The 23,248-nt window shown below is 27.6% G+C and overlaps 1 pseudogene; it reads right to left on the bottom strand.

Annotated features, from left to right (window-relative positions):
* Positions 1–5,868: 5,868 nt before the first annotated feature.
* LOC149061354 (uncharacterized) lies at positions 5,869–6,665 on the bottom strand (annotated as a pseudogene).
* Positions 6,666–23,248: the final 16,583 nt, after the last annotated feature.

Here is a 23,248-nt window from a genome sequence, read left to right as displayed (position 1 = left end):
GAAAAATATCTGATAAATTATAGTACATTGCTACCCTTATAAATACTTTTAAATAGTCCAATGACGACATTATATTCACCTATCATTTAATATCATTATTTATTAAATTAAAATTGAGTTTTGCAGGGAAATAAATGTATTTAAAGTTTAGAACTATGTCTCTTCATAGGGTTATAATAAGGAACGAATTTAAAAACTTCGTAATTTGATAGGTAGTTCACTTATTTTAAATATTTTATTGCAAACAATAGATACTTTTTAAAATAAATGTTCAAAAATAGAAATCAATATTGTACTGCACATGACTAAGATTTATAGTTACTTGAGCTCAAAAAAATTACATGACAAATCATTATTTTAAATAAGTATTTTGTGCCTAACACTTTATTTCAGGAAAAAATATATTTAAATAGGTATATAAATTTTATAAAAACATTATTGCTTAGACAAAAACATTATTTATTTATTTTTCCTAATAAACTTTATTTCTTGTTAGATTCTTATTCTTATTAGATTCCAATAAATTATAATAGTACTTATTACTACGATTTTTACTTAGTTAAGAAATTATTTTAATCAATCACAATTAATTTGTATAATTATATTATTTATTTTTACTACTTATGTACCAAATACCTATAGCATTCCAATTTTAGTTTTAAAAGTATTCTTATATATTTTCTTTTTATATTGATATTTTTGGTAACTGATCATTTTGCAATTAAAATAATAAAAAAAATAAATTATAAAAATATGATAGTTTATGGGTACCTATATAAGGGCTTTTAAACACATTATTTTGTCAGTAGTAGTTGTAATTTACTTATGTTAATATTGAATACATTTATAAGTACTCGTATTATTTGATCATGTGTAATGTGTATTCTATATTATCGAGCTTTAAAATAACTCTGACTACTTTAAGAAAAGTAGAGTGTTATTCCAATTTATTATTAAAGAATTGAAATAATATACCTTCTGATTTTTACCAGAATTACTCTTATGTACTGTCAATTTATAATATACTAAACAAATATATTGTTTGTTTTTTTGTCAGCGATGAATATATTGATTTTACAACAATGTGTATTTTTGTGTTATTTACCTACTTTTTTTGTGAGTGTGTACACAATAAGTAGTCAAAATAATGCTTCGATTTTCAGCTTTAGTATCAATTACGGTGGCAAAGTGAATTTAGTTGGTGCATTTTTAGGCAGTCAAAATTTAAAAGATCAACTAGTTTTTAAAAACACTTAAAAAAAAAAAATTTTCACTTAATGTTTATATTAGCATTTAGCATTTTCTATACACCGTAAAATTTTCAAAACATTTTTGACTCATGTTAAACTAATTATTGGTATTTTCAATTTTCATCAGTTTGTTTTTTTTTTATTAATTTGAATTAAAAAATTCACTTGAAAATTCAATTGGGTTCCTCTCAGATTGTCTACCTTGATATAAAAAAGTTCTACCATAAAATTAAATCTAATTTTTATGAGAGTTTGAAGTTAAAATTTTCACAGTGTTGGATATTTAAATATCTATTTTTCATTGAACGATTTTCTTATTATGTTATTCAAAAACGAATAACCGTCGTTACTTAAAATGTACACAAAATGTTTATTTTATTATTCCTGGATTTGAGAACATTTACAAATTTTTTTAACTTGTTTTGAGCTACTTACAGACATTTCAATTTTAATATTTTTGAGGGGTTTTTTTCTATGACAAAATTTAGTTGACATAATTAAGTTTTGTTTGTTAGGTCAAAAAACTTGGACGGTTACTTACATGATTCCTGACATATTGTTATAGCAGTTGAAAAATATAGAAATTACAAAAGCACAATCTTTTTTATTAGCATTTAAAGTTAAAATTTCGTTAACACTCATTGATTCAAAATTAATCAATCATTTTACTAATAATTATAATAAAAATATCAATATCCTTGACTGCCATTGTTTTGTCTGTTTTTGGTTTTATTAGTCAATGCATTGTAAATCTTGTGTTAGACCCAATGAGCGTGTATTAAAGCTAATGAGATTGTCTCTTCGTTAAAAATTAAAATTATTGCCATTAATTGTCGAAACAACGGAAACATAGGAATTTGTGTAATTGCAGAAAAGTTTCAAGTTGGAAAAACTCAGATCTCGGATTTCATGTCAACTAAAGACGCATGGTTTAAATTTAAGTGTGTGATGAAGATGAAAATGAATAGCGCAAATTTACCTAAATTAAATATGATTTAACCTAACGCATATATCTTACACATTTATAACTTTTAAGAATTCCTAACTTTTATACTTTCTGAACTTCTAAGTGGACAAAGTGCCCGCTATTCGGAGGTTTCACTGTGCAATATATGAAATATAATAAACCAAAGCGTACCTAATACAAAATTCATAAAATCGAGTTAGTTGGTTCTTATTTGAAAATAAAAACATCGATAGATCAATTCGCATCGTCAGAATAGGTAAAAAGTAGTTATTCATAGTCAAATCCCCATTCAAAAATTACCAAATGTAAAAATACCAAAGAAAAGTTTTATATTTGAGTAACTTACGTGGTTAGGATTAGATGAAATTAATTATGTGCTTAGAAATGCATTATCCCAGAGTCCCAAAAAATGATTCATTTTGCATTGAAATCCGTAATCTACTGCAATGGCTTCTGCTCTGTAGATAGTTTTTATATTATTCTACCAGGTTACACCTTAAACCAGTTGTATTATCCATCAACGATAAACGTCGTTATATTACCTTTATAAATAGCTTTTAAACATGAAATCAAAAATTAATTTTTCAAATTTTTATTGCTAAAATTTTAGGCTTATGATTGTTTTGGAAGAGGAAAGTTTCAACATTTCACTGTAAATCGCACTCGATTCAATTTCTTAATCCGGAACCAATAACTTTGAAGGTAGGTATAATGTGGCGACATGTGAAATCATCACTTTCTCAATACAGTAAAAAAAAAAAAGTTTTCGGCGATTACATAGCAAAGTCCATAATGATGAAACGTCTTCGTTATCATAAATTGGGCTTTATCGAGTTTTTTAAAAAAGCTGATGAACTCAATGATCCGTTATTGAGTAATGACTTCATAAATAACAGCGACGACGATGGTTCTGATTTTAGTTCTGATACACATACGACTGATACTGAATACTGATTTGTGAATTCAAAATAATTATATTTAAATTATACGTTTTAAGTACTTATGTATTACATTTAATTAATAAAAACACAACAGTTATATACATTTTCAACGTGTTATAATTTCAAGACTAATCATATACTCAAATGTTTATTGACACCATCAGTTTTGTAACGATGATTTACAAATATGTTTAAAAAATAGAAAAAGGTGTAAAATTTGAATCTAGGTAAAAATGTCAACGGTAAAAATTTCAAAAAAAAAATAATATAATTTACACAAACACATATTACCTAATTAAAATTTATAAACGTCAATGATAAACATTTTAAAAAGTTGTCAATACTTTTTTCATCATTGTTGTACTCCTCTCGCATACTTTTTTTAATTTTAATCAAAAATAGGATAAAATATGTACAGGTTAAATATAATATTATACACATGCAGTATACCTACATAATAGTAGAACTAAATGCGTATTTACAACATTGACTATATAATAATATATAAAAAAATATATATATTAATTGGTGTTACCTACGTAGTATGTATAATACGTTGTAACAAAATTGTCTCGATAATCTTATCGTATAATAACCGTTACATGATGTTAATCACAAATTAGGTTGGTAGTTATAAATATCTTCAGGTATTCACAGTCATAGTATGGAATATATACAGCCATACAGGGTGTTTTTTTTGAAATGGATAACTAATGTGATACAGAGTGTTCCCATTTTACTATATAACGATCAATCAATTTTTCGATTTTGGAAAATTTCACCATGGACATTTTCACCTCGGACATTTTCACCGCGAACATTTTTGATTTTGGACATCTTTGTATAATACCGAAAAATTCAAAGTACCTACCTATATTTTGTACTGTTCGGATCATTTTATCCATTATTTCTTATTCAAACTATTACGGCATGGTACGGGCTGCTCACCACGTAACGGCACAATAAACTATCACATGATTAGTTCATATAGGATAAATCAATTTATATTTTAAAAAAATGGAATAAGTAATAACTTATTTAAGCGCAGTATGTACCTAAAACAGTAAAAACGGACAACTTCATAAAAAAACTTATGTGAACTTGAGATTTTAAATTGTGGTTCCTCTATGCTTTAAATGTACCTACAATAAGAAAAGATTTTTTTTTTAATGATTATTTGAAAGATGTGATTCTATTACAAGGAATTCAACTCGACAGTTGAAAGTCATATAGGTATTATTTTGTAATAAGTAGGTAGGTAATAACATATATGTAATATTTTGTTTAAATGGTTGCCTTTAGTTATAAATTATAATAGTAATATTATATTCTAAATTAATATAAAAATTGCATACACTTATATTGGCCACTTTATGTCATCATCATAGAAATCAACCATTTTCGTTCTTCGTTTGGTTTAAAGTTCATGTGATTTTGAGATTTAGTTTTGATTGATAATAATAAAAAATCAATTATTTTAATTAATTGTAGATGATGAAAATTACTTATTTTTCCATCGTATACGTATTAATATATAGGCGCGCAAGAAAATCATTGAAATTTTCAAATACAAACAATACTTAGTGTTTATTGATTAGATAATAGATAAAGATTTATGGTTATGCATATGATGTAGAAATAAATAAGAATACACGTAGGTATAACTATAGTTATAACAAAAGTAAATAAAATAACAAATAATTAATAATAAAAAAAATATCATTAAACTCTTAAAGATCACTGAAAACAAGCTAAAGAAGAGAAGAGATGTAGAGAGTAATAGGTATAGTCTACTTAAGTGTTAAGTGATTCGGTTATACGGAAATCAATTCTCACTTGAGGTGTCTGACAATGCTAAAGCCAGGGATTGTAACCTTTATGTTTTTTTCGGTTTCTGTTTCGTTTTGGTTTTTCAAAATAATATTGTTAAAGTTTCGGTTTTAAATTATAAATTTAAAAAATATGAAATTGAGGTTGCGGTTACGGTTGCGGTTTATACCGGTTTTAACCTGTTACAAAAAAATAAATATTTTAAACTTTATGCAATTATAGAACCGTACTAATACAAACAATATAATATATATATATACAGTGTGTAAATGGTAATCGAGAACACTCAATATCTTTGCGTAGAGACCTGCTATTTGAATTCTGTTTTTTTGGCAGTTGTTATGACATAAAAATACACATTTTTATGGTCTTTGAATTTTTTTTTACTTAACTAGTCACGCGCATGCGCATGTCAACTTTTTTTTAATGGCAACCCCCTGCTTTAACCACTAATTATTTTTTGCCTATTTTTTTAATGAATTTTGGTAGTTGAGTCAACTTTCTAAGTCCAAAATTGACCAAGTTACAGCAATTCAAAAAAAAAAAAAAAAAAATAGAAAAAAAATGCGCTCGATTTTCAGCTTTTTGATTGTAACTCTGAAAATAATTATTATAGGATTGTTAAAGATTGACATTTTTATAACTATTTATTACGGTGATATTCATACGTTATTTTAACTTCAATTACTGAATAATTTTCTCTTTAATTTGTGTAATAAATCATAACTTATTATAGCAGAAAAAACGTAAATTAGTATGTTGTTTATTTCTTTACATTTAATGGATCTATCAGAACGTATTAATAATTAATAACAAATTCAATTCTTATTTAAGTTACCATTTTATTTAATTAATAAAAATCTAAAAATAAAAAAAAAATCTAACGAATAAATTGTTCAAACTGTTCTCCGCCGTGAACAAAACATGCTTCAGCGCGCCGCATAAATTCTTTATTTGTTGCAGTAGTAATTTGTTCATCAGTCAGGCGATTGCATGTTTCTGTTATCTTATCTTTTAAATTTTGAAGATTTATAGGAGGATCAGCATACACTATTGTTTTCAAGTGTCCCTATAAAAAAAAATCTAGTGGCGTAAGGTCAGGTGATCGTGGTGGCCACTCAATGGGTCCATAAGTTACTAGCCATCGATTTTGAAATTGTGCATTTAATAGTCGCGAACTATGTGAGCATTGTGAGCTGGAGCACCGTCGTGTTGAAAAATAATATTACCTCTTAGAGCTAAAGGAATATCATCAAGCATCATTGGTAATTCATTTAGTAAAAATTATAATATCGTCTACCATTGAGCGTTCCATCGTAAAAAAATGGACTAAGCAAATTACCACCAATTAAACCACACCAAACGTTTGTTCCCCAAACAGTTTGATTGTTGGTTTCAAATGTCCAATGTGGATTTTGATCGTCCCACTAACGGTTATTCTGCTTATTAATTACACCATTATTAGTAAACTTGGATTCATCTGTCCATAATATTGAGTTTAAAATAAATGGATTTTCGTCTAAACTGGACATCAACCACGCAACAAAAGCTAGTCTACGAGGTGCATCACCCTGACGCAAATGCTGAACTAAATCTGGTCGATATGGATGCATTTAATATTTTTTTAATATCTTACAAACTGTGGTATGAGATATTCCAAGCTCTCTACCAACGTGCCGTGTTGAACTTCTGGGATTTGCTCGAACATAGGCTAATAGGTTTTCCTCGACCTCTTCACCTAAAGCATCACCTCGTCTTTGTTGTAAATTATTTACCCTTTTAGAAAATTATCCATAGGTTCTTCGATTCCTTTCTAAGTTATAAAAAAAACTATGGACAGGATGTTCTCTATCTGAAGTAAATAAAAATAACGAAACTAACTTAGAAGATTATCTAAAGAAAAATAAAGACAATTATACCTGAGTAACGTTGTGCATATGTTTGTGCCGCAAGACGTGAATTTTTTTGACACTCCCAATAAATAAACAACATATCAACTTTATCTAATTGAGGCATATTTGTCACGGAGTAACGCACGGTTTGAACGATGAAAAATATCGAAATGTTCAGTTATTTCATTTATCTCATCGTATTTAATTTTATATCAAATTGTCATACAGATAAAAGTTTACTATAAGGTAAACCTAATATTTAATCTTATTAATGACCGAAAAATACGATAAGTATTAGATTAGCAGAGGTAATTACCTAATTAATTTGAACAATTTATAAATACATTTATAATTTAACGTTCAAAGATATATATATAATATACACTTCTACTGAAAACTGTGATAAATCCTAACCCCAAATCAGGTAACATTGCTGTTGTTTATACATTTTACTTTTTATCATGATAATTTCTGGCATACCAACTAATACTCCTAAAAAAAATCATTTGTTGCCCCTCAGTCATTGTTTTTAATCTAAATAACAGGTATTGCTAGTCAGAACAGCTAATTGAGAATATAATCAATAATTATTTCATCAACTATGTCTTTTATATCAGCGCCGGATTGGAAAAAATTACTTACCTACCGGGCCAGTCCACCTAGACCGGCCCAAGTTCCTAAACAATTTTTTTTACTTAACACGATTTTTATTATAGATTATATTTTAGAATCATATAATTGTCTTTTGAAGTAAAATAAACGATGGATAAGATATTTCCACTGATTCAAAATATCATCAAACCAGCCCAATTCTTTCGAATTGTTAACGGCCCACCGGGTTTTGCCCAGTAGCCCACCGGCTTAATCTGGGCCTGTTTTTCACATTTTAAAATCATAAATGAGTTTATTAATAATAGGTACCTACTTGTTATTTTTAAACTGTTTCAGGACAGCTTTAATTCTTTAACACTGTATCTAATATTGATATTAGGTTTAAACATTTTAATTAACATTTAAAATTTATAATAATAGAAGTATTATTCTCAATTATTATTTCAGTTAATTAATTAAATGATACCAATATTCAAACCTATACATTTTAGTTACGAGCTTTATTATTTCAGTGAGAAACAGTCTAATTATTATTAATGATCGAATGTCAATTTTTATTCATATCAGAATAATTTTGATGTTGATTTTATGTTAAGCGACTTAATTGGTCGTCATAAATATTGGTATTATTCATTTTAAAAAATTAAAATTAAATAACTAGTAACAACCAAAACATTTTTCTAATGTTTTTAATGTTGTAGTATTTCAATATTTTTTAATTTTGATAATTATGTTACAAATCTGTTGACGTAGCCTCGTACTTGTAGATTTTCAATGTAGATTAAGTAAATAAATTAAGAAACACACGTCTCTGTTCAGTTATAAGGTTTATTGAGTTAACATATGCAGACAATGGCACTGTCCATTCTCCACTCCCTATCTTTACATCTTCATGTTCCTTATATCTAAACTTATCTAGGACAATCCCTCCTATATAAAAAGTTCTTATACGCAGTTTCGGGATTGTACCTGTTTATACTATTTTACAATAATCAAATAGTTTCTTAATTCTATTTGTTTTACAAATACTAAATTTCTAATTGTTTACTAACTATACCATTCTTTCTTACTTCCTATGTTTCAAAATTCTTATTCATAACAATTATTAAATTAGCTATTTTCTATGTTCATTAATTTTTTTTTTATTGTTTCAGAAAAACACCGTTAAATGCTGAACTACAAACAATCACAATCCATTTAAAAACAGATAATTTATTAAATCTAATTTTTGGTATAAAATTGAAAAAAAGATTAAGCTTTGGAATCTGCAAACATTCTCCCTGAAGAGATGGACATGACAAATGTTTTGGAAACTTATAAGATAGGTTATCCTAAGTGTGAACCAAAATGTGAAAATCAAGATTGTGACAATCCGTATTGTCTGCCTATCATTCACGAGTTAATTGTGAATGTAGAGCCAGAACTGAAGTTTCGACAAGCAAAACTTTTGTTGGATTAAAAAATTTAGGGAACACCTGTTATATTAACAGTGTACTCCAATTTAGGGAACACCTGTTATATTAACAGTGTACTCCAACTATGGTTTCACAATACAAATATTAAAAACGCAATATTAAATTGGAATCCCAAAGATGATAAAGATGAATATAAAACCCACTGTAATACCATTGAAGACGTTTCTCGGTCTTGGAATGAACTAAATCTTCTCCAATTCATATTTGCTTTAGTGGAGTTTGGCAACCAGTCAGTAATAAGTCCTCAATTATTCGTAAGGAGTCTCAATATTGATGTTAATGTTGAAGGGGATTCAGAAGAGTTTCAAAATTGTTTATTAACATTATTCGAAGATCAGCTAAATTCACAATCAAATGAGTCTATTGGAAAAATGGTAAGAGACAATTTTCAAGGTGAATATAAGAGTATAATTAAATGTTTAACATGTAAAACCGAAACAGCAACTTCTTCAGAATTTAGGGAAATATATTTTAACATTGAAGGCCATAGAAACTTAATTGACAGTTTAAAAGAATATTTTAAAAAAGAAAAAATGTCAGAAAACGAAAAATATTTTTGTACCCAATGTGATAGCAAACAAAACGCTGATCGCCAAATTGTATTAACTTCATTACCTCATCTAATACATCTGAAACTCATACGCTATGTGTATGATGGCAATTTGAAGAGGGCAACAAAATTAAACACAAACATAAGATGTCCATATACTATAGATATGGAAAATTATTTAGATTTACCCCTTGAATCGTCAAAAGGAAAACACGTATATAATTTATATGGAGTTCTGATACACAAAGGCCAAAGCACAAATGTTGGTCATTACATTACACACATTAAAGATCTCAAAACAGAAAAATGGACGATGCAAACGTGAAAATGTTGAATACTTACTATTCAAACAATGGAAAAACATTTAAGGGATTAACATCAAACAAACATATCAACATTCTAAAGGACGAGTACAAAACAACTGATGCTTATGAAACTATAATAGTTTATGTAAGGGCTTCTACAGTAATGAAGCTAAAAACAGAATCGACATGACTGACTAAATATTGTGTTAACATCTACAACAAAATGTATGAAAATAGATTAAGATTAGAAATTAGAAATCAAAAAAATGAGTTATTTTTATCAAATTTGATAACAGAAATAAAATCTACTAAAGTAGTCAACGACTATGGCAATGCTATTTCGTTAAATTGGATAAAATCATTGACAGAAGCAAGCCCTGATGAGAAAATCGATGAAATAAACAAAAAATCGATAGTGTTTTCGCATAACAAACTGAATCATAATACATTACACTTAACCAAATACATTGGAACAGAACTGGCTGATAAACTATATGGTTTTTATCAAGAAGGTTCAAGACTTAGGTTAAATTCGTCATTATGTGAGCCATGTGTTATAAATAGATATGTCATACTATGTATGAGTAACCTGAACAATGGACATGACGAATAATATCAGAGATTTCAGAATTTGACTCTATAAATAATTATTCATATGATAAAAACGACGCACAGTGAGATGAAACCCATTTCTAGTTTGCTAAAAGTCAATTTTTGAAGCGTTTCATAATTGATCGATTATCATAAATTATTTTTCTATACTAAAATACACAGTATTTTAAAGTTATATTTATTTTAGCTGGTACAAGTTCTGACGGACATAATGACTACACATTTGAAGATTTATTAAATATAAATATAAATATAAATACACCATATTATTTAAGCTCAACTTTATATATTTCTATCAAATAAAGCATAGTATGTACTCTACTCAAATAAATACTTTTAAACATCATTGATGACATTGACATTATATTTATCACTTAATGAATTAATATTTCAAAAGTTTTTGAACTGAAAAAAATAGTTTTTATTATGTGTAAAGGAAAATACGAGATAAATAAATACTTATTGAGTTGTCGCGTTGAACCACCAATATTTTAATAGTTTTACTCAATACTATTCAAAATATATTAGTTAAGAATTAAAATATTAAATGTACACGAAGATCAAGGCGTACGTAATTTATCCTTAAAATTTATAAAATATTCGGCGTATGCATTTAAAATTGTTAACCTTAACTGTTGGTGTATTATAGCACAGATTTCTAGGTTGTTCTGCTGTAAATCGAGAGCATACATAATTACATAATAAATGCAACTCTAATAAGTTCCAAGCCCTATTTAACATATCTACATACTAAATAACTATTTTCGTACATATATAATTTGTAGATTATGATGCCTTATCGGAGTGAGTTGAGTGAGAGGGAATTTACCAGAGACTCAAATTTTTTCCAACTAAAGGAAAACTAAAGAACAATTAACTAAAAATATTTATGGTTTTTACTATGAAAGCAGTTGGACAGGCCTTGGTCAGCTAAAAACTGCTATATGAGCCATTGCCCCTTGCAACGTATCTATTTTGGATCTATTCAATAAATGTTAATCTAGAAGACAAGAAAAATCACAGTTTTTATCAGATTAATTCTAAAAAAAATATCCCAGTTAATTGTTTGGTTTTTATTGAATGAAGCGTGAGAATGTGGAACACTACCTAAAAAAACATCATTCGATTTCATGGTGGAATTTCAGCGAGAACAATTGTCGGTGATATCGATATTCAAACCTATACATTTTAGTTACGAGCTTTATTATTTCAGTGAGAAACAGTCTAATTATTATTAATGATCGAATGTCAATTTTTATTCATATCAGAATAATTTTGATATTGATTTTATGTTAAGCGACTTAATTGGTCGTCATAAATATTGGTATTATTCATTTTAAAAAATTAAAATTAAATAACTAGTAACAACCAAAACATTTTTCTAATGTTTTTAATGTTGTAGTATTTCAATATTTTTTAATTTTGATAATTATGTTACAAATCTGTTGACCGTAGCCTCGTACTTGTAGATTTTCAATGTAGAATAAGTAAATAAATTAAGAAACACACGTCTCTGTTCAGTTATAAGGTTTATTGAGTTAACATATGCAGACAATGGCACTGTCCATTCTCCACTCCCTATCTTTACATCTTCATGTTCCTTATATCTAAACTTATCTAGGACAATCCCTCCTATATAAAAAGTTCTTATACGCAGTTTCGGGATTGTACCTGTTTATACTATTTTACAATAATCAAATAGTTTCTTAATTCTATTTGTATTACAAATACTAAATTTCTAATTGTTTACTAACTATACCATTCTTTCTTACTTCCTATGTTTCAAAATTCTTATTCATAACAATTATTAAAATAGCTATTTTCTATGTTCATTAATTTTTTTTTTATTGTTTCAGAAAAACACCGTTAAATGCTGAACTACAAACAATCACAATCCATTTAAAAACAGATAATTTATTAAATCTAATTTTTGGTATAAAATTGAAAAAAAGATTAAGCTTTGGAATCTGCAAACATTCTCCCTGAAGAGATGGACATGACAAATGTTTTGGAAACTTATAAGATAGGTTATCCTAAGTGTGAACCAAAATGTGAAAATCAAGATTGTGACAATCCGTATTGTCTATCTATCATTCACGAGTTAATTGTGAATGTAGAGCCAGAACTGAAGTTTCGACAAGCAAATACTTTTGTTGGATTAAAAAATTTAGGGAACACCTGTTATATTAACAGTGTACTCCAACTATGGTTTCACAATACAAATATTAAAAACGCAATATTAAATTGGAATCCCAAAGATGATAAAGATGAATATAAAACCCACTGTAATACCATTGAAGACGTTTCTCGGTCTTGGAATGAACTAAATCTTCTCCAATTCATATTTGCTTTAGTGGAGTTTGGCAACCAGTCAGTAATAAGTCCTCAATTATTCGTAAGGAGTCTCAATATTGATGTTAATGTTGAAGGGGATTCAGAAGAGTTTCAAAATTGTTTATTAACATTATTCGAAGATCAGCTAAATTCACAATCAAATGAGTCTATTGGAAAAATGGTAAGAGACAATTTTCAAGGTGAATATAAGAGTATAATTAAATGTTTAACATGTAAAACCGAAACAGCAACTTCTTCAGAATTTAGGGAAATATATTTTAACATTGAAGGCCATAGAAACTTAATTGACAGTTTAAAAGAATATTTTAAAAAAGAAAAAATGTCAGAAAACGAAAAATATTTTTGTACCCAATGTGATAGCAAACAAAACGCTGATCGCCAAATTGTATTAACTTCATTACCTCATCTAATACATCTGAAACTCATACGCTATGTGTATGATGGCAATTTGAAGAGGGCAACAAAATTAAACACAAACATAAGATGTCCATATACTATAGATATGGAAAATTATTTAGATTTACCCCTTGAATCGTCAAAAGGAAAACACGTATATAATTTATATGGAGTTCTGATACACAAAGGCCAAAGCACAAATGTTGGTCATTACATTACACACATTAAAGATCTCAAAACAGAAAAATGGACGATGCAAACGTGAAAATGTTGAATACTTACTATTCAAACAATGGAAAAACATTTAAGGGATTAACATCAAACAAACATATCAACATTCTAAAGGACGAGTACAAAACAACTGATGCTTATGAAACTATAATAGTTTATGTAAGGGCTTCTACAGTAATGAAGCTAAAAACAGAATCGACATGACTGACTAAATATTGTGTTAACATCTACAACAAAATGTATGAAAATAGATTAAGATTAGAAATTAGAAATCAAAAAAATGAGTTATTTTTATCAAATTTGATAACAGAAATAAAATCTACTAAAGTAGTCAACGACTATGGCAATGCTATTTCGTTAAATTGGATAAAATCATTGACAGAAGCAAGCCCTGATGAGAAAATCGATGAAATAAACAAAAAATCGATAGTGTTTTCGCATAACAAACTGAATCATAATACATTACACTTAACCAAATACATTGGAACAGAACTGGCTGATAAACTATATGGTTTTTATCAAGAAGGTTCAAGACTTAGGTTAAATTCGTCATTATGTGAGCCATGTGTTATAAATAGATATGTCATACTATGTATGAGTAACCTGAACAATGGACATGACGAATAATATCAGAGATTTCAGAATTTGACTCTATAAATAATTATTCATATGATAAAAACGACGCACAGTGAGATGAAACCCATTTCTAGTTTGCTAAAAGTCAATTTTTGAAGCGTTTCATAATTGATCGATTATCATAAATTATTTTTCTATACTAAAATACACAGTATTTTAAAGTTATATTTATTTTAGCTGGTACAAGTTCTGACGGACATAATGACTACACATTTGAAGATTTATTAAATATAAATATAAATATAAATACACCATATTATTTAAGCTCAACTTTATATATTTCTATCAAATAAAGCATAGTATGTACTCTACTCAAATAAATACTTTTAAACATCATTGATGACATTGACATTATATTTATCACTTAATGAATTAATATTTCAAAAGTTTTTGAACTGAAAAAAATAGTTTTTATTATGTGTAAAGGAAAATACGAGATAAATAAATACTTATTGAGTTGTCGCGTTGAACCACCAATATTTTAATAGTTTTACTCAATACTATTCAAAATATATTAGTTAAGAATTAAAATATTAAATGTACACGAAGATCAAGGCGTACGTAATTTATCCTTAAAATTTATAAAATATTCGGCGTATGCATTTAAAATTGTTAACCTTAACTGTTGGTGTATTATAGCACAGATTTCTAGGTTGTTCTGCTGTAAATCGAGAGCATACATAATTACATAATAAATGCAACTCTAATAAGTTCCAAGCCCTATTTAACATATCTACATACTAAATAACTATTTTCGTACATATATAATTTGTAGATTATGATGCCTTATCGGAGTGAGTTGAGTGAGAGGGAATTTACCAGAGACTCAAATTTTTTCCAACTAAAGGAAAACTAAAGAACAATTAACTAAAAATATTTATGGTTTTTACTATGAAAGCAGTTGGACAGGCCTTGGTCAGCTAAAAACTGCTATATGAGCCATTGCCCCTTGCAACGTATCTATTTTGGATCTATTCAATAAATGTTAATCTAGAAGACAAGAAAAATCACAGTTTTTATCAGATTAATTCTAAAAAAAATATCCCAGTTAATTGTTTGGTTTTTATTGAATGAAGCGTGAGAATGTGGAACACTACCTAAAAAAACATCATTCGATTTCATGGTGGAATTTCAGCGAGAACAATTGTCGGTGATATCGATATTCAAACCTATACATTTTAGTTACGAGCTTTATTATTTCAGTGAGAAACAGTCTAATTATTATTAATGATCGAATGTCAATTTTTATTCATATCAGAATAATTTTGATATTGATTTTATGTTAAGCGACTTAATTGGTCGTCATAAATATTGGTATTATTCATTTTAAAAAATTAAAATTAAATAACTAGTAACAACCAAAACATTTTTCTAATGTTTTTAATGTTGTAGTATTTCAATATTTTTTAATTTTGATAATTATGTTACAAATCTGTTGACCGTAGCCTCGTACTTGTAGATTTTCAATGTAGAATAAGTAAATAAATTAAGAAACACACGTCTCTGTTCAGTTATAAGGTTTATTGAGTTAACATATGCAGACAATGGCACTGTCCATTCTCCACTCCCTATCTTTACATCTTCATGTTCCTTATATCTAAACTTATCTAGGACAATCGCTCCTATATAAAAAGTTCTTATACGCAGTTTCGGGATTGTACCTGTTTATACTATTTTACAATAATCAAATAGTTTCTTAATTCTATTTGTATTACAAATACTAAATTTCTAATTGTTTACTAACTATACCATTCTTTCTTACTTCCTATGTTTCAAAATTCTTATTCATAACAATTATTAAAATAGCTATTTTCTATGTTCATTAATTTTTTTTTTATTGTTTCAGAAAAACACCGTTAAATGCTGAACTACAAACAATCACAATCCATTTAAAAACAGATAATTTATTAAATCTAATTTTTGGTATAAAATTGAAAAAAAGATTAAGCTTTGGAATCTGCAAACATTCTCCCTGAAGAGATGGACATGACAAATGTTTTGGAAACTTATAAGATAGGTTATCCTAAGTGTGAACCAAAATGTGAAAATCAAGATTGTGACAATCCGTATTGTCTATCTATCATTCACGAGTTAATTGTGAATGTAGAGCCAGAACTGAAGTTTCGACAAGCAAATACTTTTGTTGGATTAAAAAATTTAGGGAACACCTGTTATATTAACAGTGTACTCCAACTATGGTTTCACAATACAAATATTAAAAACGCAATATTAAATTGGAATCCCAAAGATGATAAAGATGAATATAAAACCCACTGTAATACCATTGAAGACGTTTCTCGGTCTTGGAATGAACTAAATCTTCTCCAATTCATATTTGCTTTAGTGGAGTTTGGCAACCAGTCAGTAATAAGTCCTCAATTATTCGTAAGGAGTCTCAATATTGATGTTAATGTTGAAGGGGATTCAGAAGAGTTTCAAAATTGTTTATTAACATTATTCGAAGATCAGCTAAATTCACAATCAAATGAGTCTATTGGAAAAATGGTAAGAGACAATTTTCAAGGTGAATATAAGAGTATAATTAAATGTTTAACATGTAAAACCGAAACAGCAACTTCTTCAGAATTTAGGGAAATATATTTTAACATTGAAGGCCATAGAAACTTAATTGACAGTTTAAAAGAATATTTTAAAAAAGAAAAAATGTCAGAAAACGAAAAATATTTTTGTACCCAATGTGATAGCAAACAAAACGCTGATCGCCAAATTGTATTAACTTCATTACCTCATCTAATACATCTGAAACTCATACGCTATGTGTATGATGGCAATTTGAAGAGGGCAACAAAATTAAACACAAACATAAGATGTCCATATACTATAGATATGGAAAATTATTTAGATTTACCCCTTGAATCGTCAAAAGGAAAACACGTATATAATTTATATGGAGTTCTGATACACAAAGGCCAAAGCACAAATGTTGGTCATTACATTACACACATTAAAGATCTCAAAACAGAAAAATGGACGATGCAAACGTGAAAATGTTGAATACTTACTATTCAAACAATGGAAAAACATTTAAGGGATTAACATCAAACAAACATATCAACATTCTAAAGGACGAGTACAAAACAACTGATGCTTATGAAACTATAATAGTTTATGTAAGGGCTTCTACAGTAATGAAGCTAAAAACAGAATCGACATGACTGACTAAATATTGTGTTAACATCTACAACAAAATGTATGAAAATAGATTAAGATTAGAAATTAGAAATCAAAAAAATGAGTTATTTTTATCAAATTTGATAACAGAAATAAAATCTACTAAAGTAGTCAACGACTATGGCAATGCTATTTCGTTAAATTGGATAAAATCATTGACAGAAGCAAGCCCTGATGAGAAAATCGATGAAATAAACAAAAAATCGATAGTGTTTTCGCATAACAAACTGAATCATAATACATTACACTTAACCAAATACATTGGAACAGAACTGGCTGATAAACTATATGGTTTTTATCAAGAAGGTTCAAGACTTAGGTTAAATTCGTCATTATGTGAGCCATGTGTTATAAATAGATATGTCATACTATGTATGAGTAACCTGAACAATGGACATGACGAATAATATCAGAGATTTCAGAATTTGACTCTATAAATAATTATTCATATGATAAAAACGACGCACAGTGAGATGAAACCCATTTCTAGTTTGCTAAAAGTCAATTTTTGAAGCGTTTCATAATTGATCGATTATCATAAATTATTTTTCTATACTAAAATACACAGTATTTTAAAGTTATATTTATTTTAGCTGGTACAAGTTCTGACGGACATAATGACTACACATTTGAAGATTTATTAAATATAAATATAAATATAAATACACCATATTATTTAAGCTCAACTTTATATATTTCTATCAAATAAAGCATAGTATGTACTCTACTCAAATAAATACTTTTAAACATCATTGATGACATTGACATTATATTTATCACTTAATGAATTAATATTTCAAAAGTTTTTGAACTGAAAAAAATAGTTTTTATTATGTGTAAAGGAAAATACGAGATAAATAAATACTTATTGAGTTGTCGCGTTGAACCACCAATATTTTAATAGTTTTACTCAATACTATTCAAAATATATTAGTTAAGAATTAAAATATTAAATGTACACGAAGATCAAGGCGTACGTAATTTATCCTTAAAATTTATAAAATATTCGGCGTATGCATTTAAAATTGTTAACCTTAACTGTTGGTGTATTATAGCACAGATTTCTAGGTTGTTCTGCTGTAAATCGAGAGCATACATAATTACATAATAAATGCAACTCTAATAAGTTCCAAGCCCTATTTAACATATCTACATACTAAATAACTATTTTCGTACATATATAATTTGTAGATTATGATGCCTTATCGGAGTGAGTTGAGTGAGAGGGAATTTACCAGAGACTCAAATTTTTTCCAACTAAAGGAAAACTAAAGAACAATTAACTAAAAATATTTATGGTTTTTACTATGAAAGCAGTTGGACAGGCCTTGGTCAGCTAAAAACTGCTATATGAGCCATTGCCCCTTGCAACGTATCTATTTTGGATCTATTCAATAAATGTTAATCTAGAAGACAAGAAAAATCACAGTTTTTATCAGATTAATTCTAAAAAAAATATCCCAGTTAATTGTTTGGTTTTTATTGAATGAAGCGTGAGAATGTGGAACACTACCTAAAAAAACATCATTCGATTTCATGGTGGAATTTCAGCGAGAACAATTGTCGGTGATATCGATATTCAAACCTATACATTTTAGTTACGAGCTTTATTATTTCAGTGAGAAACAGTCTAATTATTATTAATGATCGAATGTCAATTTTTATTCATATCAGAATAATTTTGATATTGATTTTATGTTAAGCGACTTAATTGGTCGTCATAAATATTGGTATTATTCATTTTAAAAAATTAAAATTAAATAACTAGTAACAACCAAAACATTTTTCTAATGTTTTTAATGTTGTAGTATTTCAATATTTTTTAATTTTGATAATTATGTTACAAATCTGTTGACCGTAGCCTCGTACTTGTAGATTTTCAATGTAGAATAAGTAAATAAATTAAGAAACACACGTCTCTGTTCAGTTATAAGGTTTATTGAGTTAACATATGCAGACAATGGCACTGTCCATTCTCCACTCCCTATCTTTACATCTTCATGTTCCTTATATCTAAACTTATCTAGGACAATCGCTCCTATATAAAAAGTTCTTATACGCAGTTTCGGGATTGTACCTGTTTATACTATTTTACAATAATCAAATAGTTTCTTAATTCTATTTGTATTACAAATACTAAATTTCTAATTGTTTACTAACTATACCATTCTTTCTTACTTCCTATGTTTCAAAATTCTTATTCATAACAATTATTAAAATAGCTATTTTCTATGTTCATTAATTTTTTTTTTATTGTTTCAGAAAAACACCGTTAAATGCTGAACTACAAACAATCACAATCCATTTAAAAACAGATAATTTATTAAATCTAATTTTTGGTATAAAATTGAAAAAAAGATTAAGCTTTGGAATCTGCAAACATTCTCCCTGAAGAGATGGACATGACAAATGTTTTGGAAACTTATAAGATAGGTTATCCTAAGTGTGAACCAAAATGTGAAAATCAAGATTGTGACAATCCGTATTGTCTATCTATCATTCACGAGTTAATTGTGAATGTAGAGCCAGAACTGAAGTTTCGACAAGCAAATACTTTTGTTGGATTAAAAAATTTAGGGAACACCTGTTATATTAACAGTGTACTCCAACTATGGTTTCACAATACAAATATTAAAAACGCAATATTAAATTGGAATCCCAAAGATGATAAAGATGAATATAAAACCCACTGTAATACCATTGAAGACGTTTCTCGGTCTTGGAATGAACTAAATCTTCTCCAATTCATATTTGCTTTAGTGGAGTTTGGCAACCAGTCAGTAATAAGTCCTCAATTATTCGTAAGGAGTCTCAATATTGATGTTAATGTTGAAGGGGATTCAGAAGAGTTTCAAAATTGTTTATTAACATTATTCGAAGATCAGCTAAATTCACAATCAAATGAGTCTATTGGAAAAATGGTAAGAGACAATTTTCAAGGTGAATATAAGAGTATAATTAAATGTTTAACATGTAAAACCGAAACAGCAACTTCTTCAGAATTTAGGGAAATATATTTTAACATTGAAGGCCATAGAAACTTAATTGACAGTTTAAAAGAATATTTTAAAAAAGAAAAAATGTCAGAAAACGAAAAATATTTTTGTACCCAATGTGATAGCAAACAAAACGCTGATCGCCAAATTGTATTAACTTCATTACCTCATCTAATACATCTGAAACTCATACGCTATGTGTATGATGGCAATTTGAAGAGGGCAACAAAATTAAACACAAACATAAGATGTCCATATACTATAGATATGGAAAATTATTTAGATTTACCCCTTGAATCGTCAAAAGGAAAACACGTATATAATTTATATGGAGTTCTGATACACAAAGGCCAAAGCACAAATGTTGGTCATTACATTACACACATTAAAGATCTCAAAACAGAAAAATGGACGATGCAAACGTGAAAATGTTGAATACTTACTATTCAAACAATGGAAAAACATTTAAGGGATTAACATCAAACAAACATATCAACATTCTAAAGGACGAGTACAAAACAACTGATGCTTATGAAACTATAATAGTTTATGTAAGGGCTTCTACAGTAATGAAGCTAAAAACAGAATCGACATGACTGACTAAATATTGTGTTAACATCTACAACAAAATGTATGAAAATAGATTAAGATTAGAAATTAGAAATCAAAAAAATGAGTTATTTTTATCAAATTTGATAACAGAAATAAAATCTACTAAAGTAGTCAACGACTATGGCAATGCTATTTCGTTAAATTGGATAAAATCATTGACAGAAGCAAGCCCTGATGAGAAAATCGATGAAATAAACAAAAAATCGATAGTGTTTTCGCATAACAAACTGAATCATAATACATTACACTTAACCAAATACATTGGAACAGAACTGGCTGATAAACTATATGGTTTTTATCAAGAAGGTTCAAGACTTAGGTTAAATTCGTCATTATGTGAGCCATGTGTTATAAATAGATATGTCATACTATGTATGAGTAACCTGAACAATGGACATGACGAATAATATCAGAGATTTCAGAATTTGACTCTATAAATAATTATTCATATGATAAAAACGACGCACAGTGAGATGAAACCCATTTCTAGTTTGCTAAAAGTCAATTTTTGAAGCGTTTCATAATTGATCGATTATCATAAATTATTTTTCTATACTAAAATACACAGTATTTTAAAGTTATATTTATTTTAGCTGGTACAAGTTCTGACGGACATAATGACTACACATTTGAAGATTTATTAAATATAAATATAAATATAAATACACCATATTATTTAAGCTCAACTTTATATATTTCTATCAAATAAAGCATAGTATGTACTCTACTCAAATAAATACTTTTAAACATCATTGATGACATTGACATTATATTTATCACTTAATGAATTAATATTTCAAAAGTTTTTGAACTGAAAAAAATAGTTTTTATTATGTGTAAAGGAAAATACGAGATAAATAAATACTTATTGAGTTGTCGCGTTGAACCACCAATATTTTAATAGTTTTACTCAATACTATTCAAAATATATTAGTTAAGAATTAAAATATTAAATGTACACGAAGATCAAGGCGTACGTAATTTATCCTTAAAATTTATAAAATATTCGGCGTATGCATTTAAAATTGTTAACCTTAACTGTTGGTGTATTATAGCACAGATTTCTAGGTTGTTCTGCTGTAAATCGAGAGCATACATAATTACATAATAAATGCAACTCTAATAAGTTCCAAGCCCTATTTAACATATCTACATACTAAATAACTATTTTCGTACATATATAATTTGTAGATTATGATGCCTTATCGGAGTGAGTTGAGTGAGAGGGAATTTACCAGAGACTCAAATTTTTTCCAACTAAAGGAAAACTAAAGAACAATTAACTAAAAATATTTATGGTTTTTACTATGAAAGCAGTTGGACAGGCCTTGGTCAGCTAAAAACTGCTATATGAGCCATTGCCCCTTGCAACGTATCTATTTTGGATCTATTCAATAAATGTTAATCTAGAAGACAAGAAAAATCACAGTTTTTATCAGATTAATTCTAAAAAAAATATCCCAGTTAATTGTTTGGTTTTTATTGAATGAAGCGTGAGAATGTGGAACACTACCTAAAAAAACATCATTCGATTTCATGGTGGAATTTCAGCGAGAACAATTGTCGGTGATATCGATATTCAAACCTATACATTTTAGTTACGAGCTTTATTATTTCAGTGAGAAACAGTCTAATTATTATTAATGATCGAATGTCAATTTTTATTCATATCAGAATAATTTTGATATTGATTTTATGTTAAGCGACTTAATTGGTCGTCATAAATATTGGTATTATTCATTTTAAAAAATTAAAATTAAATAACTAGTAACAACCAAAACATTTTTCTAATGTTTTTAATGTTGTAGTATTTCAATATTTTTTAATTTTGATAATTATGTTACAAATCTGTTGACCGTAGCCTCGTACTTGTAGATTTTCAATGTAGAATAAGTAAATAAATTAAGAAACACACGTCTCTGTTCAGTTATAAGGTTTATTGAGTTAACATATGCAGACAATGGCACTGTCCATTCTCCACTCCCTATCTTTACATCTTCATGTTCCTTATATCTAAACTTATCTAGGACAATCCCTCCTATATAAAAAGTTCTTATACGCAGTTTCGGGATTGTACCTGTTTATACTATTTTACAATAATCAAATAGTTTCTTAATTCTATTTGTATTACAAATACTAAATTTCTAATTGTTTACTAACTATACCATTCTTTCTTACTTCCTATGTTTCAAAATTCTTATTCATAACAATTATTAAAATAGCTATTTTCTATGTTCATTAATTTTTTTTTTATTGTTTCAGAAAAACACCGTTAAATGCTGAACTACAAACAATCACAATCCATTTAAAAACAGATAATTTATTAAATCTAATTTTTGGTATAAAATTGAAAAAAAGATTAAGCTTTGGAATCTGCAAACATTCTCCCTGAAGAG

Source organism: Diuraphis noxia, unplaced genomic scaffold (assembly GCF_037042655.1).
Source record: "Diuraphis noxia isolate RWA-SAM2 unplaced genomic scaffold, SU_Dnox_SAM2 contig0001, whole genome shotgun sequence".
Classification (NCBI taxonomy): domain Eukaryota; kingdom Metazoa; phylum Arthropoda; class Insecta; order Hemiptera; family Aphididae; genus Diuraphis; species Diuraphis noxia.
This window is presented reverse-complemented; position numbering and strand designations above follow the sequence as displayed.